The sequence below is a fragment of the Macadamia integrifolia genome, chromosome 3 (assembly GCF_013358625.1).
Source record: "Macadamia integrifolia cultivar HAES 741 chromosome 3, SCU_Mint_v3, whole genome shotgun sequence".
In the NCBI taxonomy this organism is placed as follows: Eukaryota; Viridiplantae; Streptophyta; class Magnoliopsida; order Proteales; family Proteaceae; genus Macadamia; species Macadamia integrifolia.
The window spans coordinates 9,209,363-9,218,348 of NC_056559.1; positions in this window are offsets into that span (position 1 = coordinate 9,209,363).

Consider the following 8,986-nt stretch of genomic DNA (forward strand, 5'->3'; position numbering starts at 1 on the left):
TATCACTTAGGCATTTTATCAAACATCTTGCCTACAATGATTTATAATAATGAAAATTTGGCAAAAGTGAGGTTACCTTGGCAAGGAATAACCGTCGGAGATACAATAATATCGATCTCCACTTAATGCAGACCATAACCACGTTGTCTCAGTGCCGCCAATGCTTCAACCCTAATTGGCACTTGGGTTTCTTGAAGCAACTCACAAGAACCAAATTCTAGGTTATTGTTCTTCTTCTTTCTTTTCTCCTTGTCTTTACTTTCATGGAGCAACAATAGCATTCACATTCACACACACACTCCTCTCTCACTCTCTCTCTCTCTCTCTCTCTCTCTCCTCTTCTAGTCTTCCTTGTAAATAAAGCTTTAATGGAGAAATAGTATTCTCAACAAGAATCATCAAACTCCATTAATTGGATTTGAGAAAATCTTTCTTGAGAGGCATTCAAGACACACAAAAAGAGAGGGAAAAACTTCTTCTCTACTTCACTCTTCTTCTCTTCTCTTCCATTTTCTTTTTCTTTCTCTTGGCAACAACCAATAGAGCTTACTGCCTTGGTTTTCAGCAGCTTCCTAAGCCTCTAATGGGGGCTATAGATGAAGTGCAAGAGGATGGAAGTCTTTCATTCAAACCCTTAGCCTTCCATAAGCTTCAACTCATTTTTTCGACCACCTCAGCAACCCCTCTTCCTGATTTCTTCTCTTCGTGTGTAGAGCTCGGAGAGATGAAGAATCTTCAACTTGAATCACCCAAATCCGAGTTAAAATGAGGGAGATATGGCCATTTGAAGTTAGAGCAATGAGATAACCTGAAATAGAATCTTCGTAGGGGTGGCGTAGGCTACACCGGCGATGCACGCAATAGAGGCGCAGATCTGGCCGTAGATCTCATAAAAAAGTGTCTCTTAATCTGAGGCGTCCGATTAAACCAACGGACAATAGATCTAAACCATAGGTTTTGAATCTCGATGATGTCATCATGACGTACGCGCTGACATTGTCAGATGCGTTGTCGATCACCGATTGGTTGGTGTAGCGAGTTTCATGGTACACCATTGGCTAACTTTAATAAAGCTCCATCAATCTTGACCGTTAGATCAGAATCAATCTGATATGATTGGCTCAGATCAAGATATGGAGAATCTCTTTATAGATTCTATGCACATGAGCTACACACAATCAAAACTAATATGGTGAGGCGCCACACCATCATATCTAATACACTTCACCAATGAGAAGCCTCAGATAAGCATCTTCAACGCAAGCTGTTGCACGAACTGTCAGATCTGAATCTGACCGATGTGGCTCAATCTAAACCGTGTATTAAGGATCCCTCTAATTCTCTTATATACACATAAGCCCATGCCTTCATATTTCCAGTTCTAAACACCCCTTATCAACTAAGACCTTCAAAATCTCAAAATTACATAAAATCCCTTCAAATTTCAAAAATAAATTCTGAAAAATCCACCCAACACCGAGAGCATACTGATGAATTTTCGGTTTGAATTTTTGAACCGGTTTTACGGAAACACTTATAACTTTTTCATACGATATCCGATCGAGATGAAACGAAGTGCGTTGGAACCGTCACTGGATGCTCTATGATTTTCAGAAGACTCAATCATCTGACTCAATCATGTAAAAAGACCAAAATTCCCCTAGACCTTTCCAATGACGCATCTTTCTCATACGGAATCGGAACACGATAAAATCAAAACCGTTGGAAAGATTGGATTTTTTTCGTATTGTTACATGGAGAACACTTCCTTTAAAAAATCCATCTTCAATGCTGAAATTGCCCTCGACTGCCACAAATGTCATAACTTCTTCATACGGTATCGGAATGTGACGAAATCAAATGTACTGGACTAGGTAAATTACAATCTATCTTTTTTATGAAGAATCGATCTTCGAAAAATGTCATTTTCATTACTGAAAATACCCCCGAGCATAAATAGGTCAATTTTACCAGTTTTGACCCAGAAACCCACACCACCTACTAAGGATGTATTAAACCACTCCATACATACCAAGCGGCTCTGTTATCTCATCGGTGATACTAGACACTACCATGTCATCATTTTCATCCATGTCACCCAAACTGGCCATGTCATCACCGCCACATGGCCGGGTTGCCAACAAGGACAACCATAAAACAATAACCTCCACATTTTGTTTGTTCTTCTAACAATTTCAATATCTCAAATATCTTTTGTGTTTCCTCTATACATTGCAATTTACTCTAGGTTAGTCGATTTGTTATAGAAAATGATGTCTATTTTGAATTCCATTCTCACCATTTTTTGGTTAAGGATGAACATACGGGGAAAATACTTCACCGGGCTAGAGTAAAAATGGTCTGTATTTGATGCCGTTGTCGTCCCTTCCTTCTTCCTTGAAGGTGGCTCTCACCAGTGTTCATGCGCTTGTCACCAATTGGAATTGTCACCTTGGTCATCCTGCTTACAAAATTGTATGCTCAATTGTTAAAAAATTTAATCTCCCTGTTTCTAATAGTCTACAACTTTCTATGATGCTTGCTTCTAAAAGTCACAGACTACCTTTTCAGATTTCTTTGTCCATTAGTTCTGCTCCTTTGAAGCTTCTCCGTTGTGATGTATGGGGGGTAGCCCCTGTTACTTCTCTAGATAATTACAGATACTATGTGTTGTTTGTCGATGACTATAACAAATATAGCTGGCTTTTTCCCATTGCTTTAAAATCAGATATACTCTTTGTTTTCATCTTTTTTAAATCTCAAGTTGAAAATCATTTTGGATGTAAAATCAAATCATTACAATTTGATGGGGGTGGGGAATTTCAGAAGCTGGACCCATTTCTTGGCCAACATGGCATCTCCCACAAGCTCTCTTGTCCACATACTCAAGCCTAGAATGGTGCTGCCGAGCGCAAGCACCGGCATATTATTGAAATTGGGCTTGCTCTCCTCTTTCATGCCAATTTACCATCTACCTTCTGGACTTATGCCTTTCTTACGGCAACATACCTCATAAATCGTCTTCCTTCATCTTTAATAGGCCATATCAGTCCTTTACAACGTCTTTTGGAACTGCTCCAGATTATATGTTTTTACGGACATTTTGTTGCATTTGTAATCCTTGGTTGAGGCCTTATTGTCATAACAAGCTTGAACCACATTCTCATCCTTGCATTTTTCGTGGTTACTCTCTTACATATTGAGGGTATAAGTGCCTAGATGCTACAACCAATTGTCTCTATATCTCTAGACATGTTGTATTTGATGAAAATGTATTTCCTCATTCCTCTGTTCCATGGTCCTCTTCTTTAACTGCCCTTGACATAGAACCGCGGTTTCAATTCTCACCACCAATCTTGCTTCCTTGCACTTGTCCATCGCCTTTACAAAATTCTATCCGAGCCCAACTTTGCATGACATTTCTCAGCCCACAGTTATAGCTCCATACCCATCTTTGCCCAACATTTCTCAGCCCACAGCTACAATTCAAGGTCCATCTTTGCATAACATTTCTTAGCCCAATACTATAGTTCCAGACTCTTCTATACCTACCAGTCCTCTGCCCATTAATCCAGTTCGTGAGATAGCCCATCAATCTACCTTGGTCCCTATTCATCCCATGGCTACACGGTCTCGCACTGGTGCTCCTCAATGCCCTCCACCTCGTCTAAATCTCACTACAACTAAGTACCCTATGGATACTGAATCTGAACCTTCCTATTACTCCCAAGCATTGAAGCTCCCTCCTTGGTGCCAAGCAATGCAAGAAGAGTTTAATGCCTTGCTCCATAATCAGACATGGTGTCTGGTTCCTTCTTGTTGATCTCAAAATATAATTGGTTGCAAGTGGGTTTTTTGCCTTAAGCGTCGATCTGATGGTTCCATTGAACGATACAAAGCTCATTTAGTCGCTAAGGGGTTCCATCAACGCCCCGGGCTTGATTTCAATGAAACTTTTAGCCCAGTAATTAAACCAGTGACAGTTCATGTTGTCTTATCCCTTGCTGTTAGTAATGGCTGGCCTCTCCACCAACTTGATGTGCAAAATGCATTCTTACATGGGACGCTTCAAGAAACTGTGAACATCCACCTGGCTTCGTTGATCCTTTGCGGTCCACTCATGTGTGTTGTTTGCAAAAGTCACTCTATGGCCTAAAGCAGGCGCTTCGGGCCTAGTATAATCGATTAAGTACTTTTTTAATCTCTTAAGGCTTTCGCCCTTCCAAGATGGATACATCTCTATTTGTATTTCAACACGACAGTACCATCATCTATTTTCTGGTGTATGTCAATGATCTGATTGTTACTGGTTCATCCACTACTGCAATCAATGCTCTCCTTACTACTCTGTCCAAAACATTTGCAGTCAAAGATTTAGGACAACTGCATTATTTTCTGGGAATTGATGTATCTCGCACGCCTACAGGGCTATTTCTTAATAAAAAAAATATGCTTCTGATCTTCTTATCAGTACTGCTATGGATGGCGCTAAACCAGTGAATACCCCAATGTCTATTAGAGTCCCTCTTACTGCTACAACTGGATCCCCTTTAACTGATGGGTCTGAATATCGCCGAGTGGTTGGTGTGCTTCAATATCTAACAGTAACACGACCCGATATCAGCTTTGCAGTCAATCGTGTTGCTCAATATATGCATAGGCCCACTGATATGCATTGGTCGGTTGTTAAACGAATATTGCGTTATATCAAATCTTTTGTCTCTGATGGGTTATTCTTTCATGCCAAATCACCCATTGTTTTAAAGACGTACTCCGATACCAATTGGGCAGGGCGCCCTGACGATCGTAAATCCACCACTGGATATGGTGTTTTTCTAGGATCTAATCTTGTCTCATGGTCTTCTCGTAAATAGCATACTGTCTCTCGATCGTCAACTAAAGCTGAGTATTGGGCAGTAGCTGCTGTTGCTACTGAACTAGTGTGGCTTCGTTCCTTGTTTCAGGAACTTGGTGTTTCACTTTCCTCTGCCCCTACTATTTGGTGTGATAATGTTGGCACTATGTATTTGTCCGCTAACCCGGTGTTTCACTTTCGCACCAAACACATTGAGATCGACTTTCATTTTGTCCTGGACATGGTTGCTACTGGACAACTTCTTGTTCGATTTATTCCCTCATTGGAACAAATTGCTGATATTTTCACAAAGAGTCTCTCTCGTCCTTGGTTTCATACTCTCAAGAGAAAACTCACAGTTGGTGCACCCCCGGTCAGTTTGAGGGGGCATAATAGAACTAAACCACCTTGAAGTTGTAATACAAGTTGTAACAGAACACGTGTATAGTGTACTTGTCCACTTGTGTCAAGATCCTTATTATGCATAAATATGTAACTCCTGACCTTGATTAAACATATGAGAAAAGGTATTCTTTCAGGATTATGATAGTTTAAATATCTGTTTATTTCATCTTGCACAAGAAGCATGCTAGCATAATTGTTCAAACATGATCATACATAGTGGTTTAGAATTTCTAAATTCTTCGGGTGAATTTTCAAAATACAAGCATATAGTAGAAAGACCAGTTTGACTAAGTGTGAGAATTGTTGATGCAGACCTATACCTTTGAAAGCAATCATGTATATGAAGTCAAATCCGAGTTTGGTTCCCTTATCGGAATAGGGATCCCAGACTAATAATGTTCTAAGCCCTCAATCCCAGGTGGTGACTCCAAGAATCATGGTTTTTTCATCCCCTGGGTCATCAATAAAAATGAAGGCATCATCGCCAGAAGAAGGTGAAAGATAGAAAGGGAGATGGAAAGATAATAGCCCTTGAGAAGGAGAGAGGGAATGCTCAACCTGAGAGCAGGGGGAAACAAAGGAAGACCTTTTTTCACTATTCTTACAATACCGGGATAACACAAATATAAAACTGGTTAATGCTTCATTGCTCCACATTCGGCATTTCTATCATTAGAGGAAAGAACCAAAACCCACCCCAAACCCCACCCCCGACCCAAAAAAAAAGCATGCTTCATAATTCTATATATATCTAAACAGATACTCTTGCATCTCCCAGGCTAAATCTTGAAACATAAAACTGAGACCAGCCCACTCTTTTGACTGCCTATCTTTTGCGACCCTTCTTGTTAAAATGTTCACAGTTGAATTAACTTCCCTGTAACAGTGGGAAATATATCTCTTGACAAGAATTCCAGATGTTACTCAAATGTAACTATCTTTGTAATACCTTCCAACGTTTTGACGAGAGACACAATCCACCACAGCCTTTGAGTCACATTCAATCAAAATAAGCCCAAATCCTTTCTTCTCTGCTATGTGAATGCAAATGCACAAGCAACAAACTCTACCATAAAATTAGATGACTGATGAGCACATTTATGTGTGAAATCTAGGGTAGTAAAACATGCATTTTACATATTTAGAATGGAGCTACCTTGGGTTTTACTCTCTTTTTGCAGGTTTTATATTTTCAAGGCCTTAAGGACTATCGGGAGCTATATCTTCAATTTTACACGTAAAGAGGTCCTATTTCTTTCCATGGTTGCGAAGAGGACGAAATTCTGAGCAAGATGGACGTGTTCAATTAAAAGTACACATTCGTTTGGTCACCCGTACAAATGATTATTCTTTTTCGGGTCAGAAAAAGAATAATGGATCAGAACTGAACCGAGATGCAGAACCAACCCGTTTGCAATTGTCCCAGAGGTACAAGGAATACTCCAAATACCAACAAGGATCGATGGACCATATCCTTAAGTGATTAAAAATTTGTTTTTGGTAACAACAACTACCTAGCTTAGTTGGTGAGCTATGGTGTACAAAATTCCCTTGCTCACCAAGAGGTCTCAAGTTCGAATCTCATGGTTGTTTTTTTTTATAGAATTTGTTGAAGATTTCCTGCTTTTCACTCACTTAAAGCACTAAGGGCATGGAGGGGATTTCCACATCAAGTTAGAAGCAAGCAAAATCGTGGAAGCAAGAAGAGAAGAAAAAAAAGGAAAGAGAAAAAAAGGGGAGAACCAAAAATTGTCCAAATCTTCTCTCTCCTCCACATCATCACCAAAGATTGTCCAAATCACACAAAGGAAGAAAAAAAATCGTCCCTAGGAGAGAGAAAAAAAGAAGAAAAATAAATTAGAAAAAAAAAGGAAAGAAAATAAGCAAAAAATTTTAGGAAATTTCTCAAAATTTATTTCTCTCTTCTCTCTCCTTCATCTTAGCACTTTTGGACTCAAAAGATCTCACAATCAATTGTGGGTTTATCTCTTTTAGGAAAGAGAAAATTGTTACCCTACCTCTCCATTCCCTATAAATACAACTCATGTAAGAGGAGGAGACACAATTCATTCTTCTTCTAGTTTTTTAGTTGCTCTCTCTCTCCCTCTCTCACTCTTTGGTTTTAGTTCTTCTCTATTTTTGCTTTAATCACTTTTGTAATAGTTTTTTTTATGTCAATTAATGCAAGTACTCTTTTATTTTTATTCAGTTCTTTTTATGTTTATGATTTATGCAATTGAGTTGTAATTTTTAAGTTATAGTTCTAGGCTTAGATCTAGGTGACAAGATCACGAGCCGTGGAGCAATTTTTTTTTCAAGTTCAAGCATTGATTCAAGTAAGTAGGCTCCTTCAGTAGTCTTCTCTCCCCCCTCTCATTCCCTCTTCTGACTACCCTTTCTTTCTTAATTTAGGATTTTTATTTGCAGTCGTTACATTATTGTTATCCCTTTCCCCCAAGGTTCATGGCTAGTGTATGTGTTGGTTTTGCCCCTCCTAGCCATAGAACCATCAATTTATTGCTTTTATTTTAATTGTCTCCCTTTCCCTAAAGCCAAGTAGAGAAACCCTTGTAAGAGTGACTCTCTGGTCAAGTAGGGAAGCTCATATTATGATGCATCCCTCGGGCTAAGTAGAGAAACCTACTTGTGAGTCTCTCTCTAGCTTTATCCCCTTTCTTTTACTTTATTTTTATTTCAGCATTTTTTTTTTCCTTTATTTATTTATTTATTTTTTTAATTGCGTGGGTTGTTTATTTTTAGTTATTTATTTATTTAATTTTAATTGCGTGGCTTGCGTCTTTAAATTCTTAGATGACGAATGGTTAGGACGTTATTTTTAGGACGGTAATTAGAATTAGATCACAACCATTAATCAGTTCACTTTCGCATTATTAAAAAAAATAAAAAAATAAAGTGGCTGCTCTCCCTGTGTTCGACCCGTAGCTACACTGATCCGTACGCTTGCGGTTATATTTTAAATCTCAAACAAGTTTTTGGCGCCGTTGCCGGGGAGACAGTTCCATGTTATTTTTCACTTTCTTTTGGTAAATCGGAGTGCTTTGTTTGCTTTGTTTTATATTTTTTCTTTTTTTTTATTGAATTCCTGAGAAGAACAACTTGCAATAATAGTTGTATCAGTGGAGGTCGCCATGCCTCACAGTATGATAAAGACAGGTTTCGCCCTGTAGCAGTACCTCAGGAATTGACCTGAGCAACCCCGGATCCCTGCCGGTAAGCTCCCAAAAAGCAAAAAAAAATAAATAAATAAATAAAAAAAAATCAAAAATCATCAAAAAGTTTTGCTATCCATTCTTTTGTGCTTGTCTTACTTTAGTTGTGGGAAGTTTTTCTGTTGCATGAGTGTTAAGTGGGTACGTAATACTAAGAATTGGTTAGAAAGAAGAGATCTAACAAGTAGTGACCCTATACGTTTGCTCTCTTTAAAACCCTTCAATATGGGAGACCAACAGCAAAACCCTTCACCTAAATCTCTGAAAGATAGGTTCTACCCTGCTAGAACAGCCCAACCTTCCTGTATAGTTCTACCACAAGCCCAGGGCAATAATTTTGAACTCAAATCTCAATACATCACTATGTTTCCCCACTTCCATGGTTGACCTCTGAGGATGCATACCTATTTCTAAGGGAATTTGAAGAGGTATGTGTTCTAATTAAGATCCAACAGCTTTCTGATGATGCTGTTAAGCTTAGGTTTATCACTTTTGC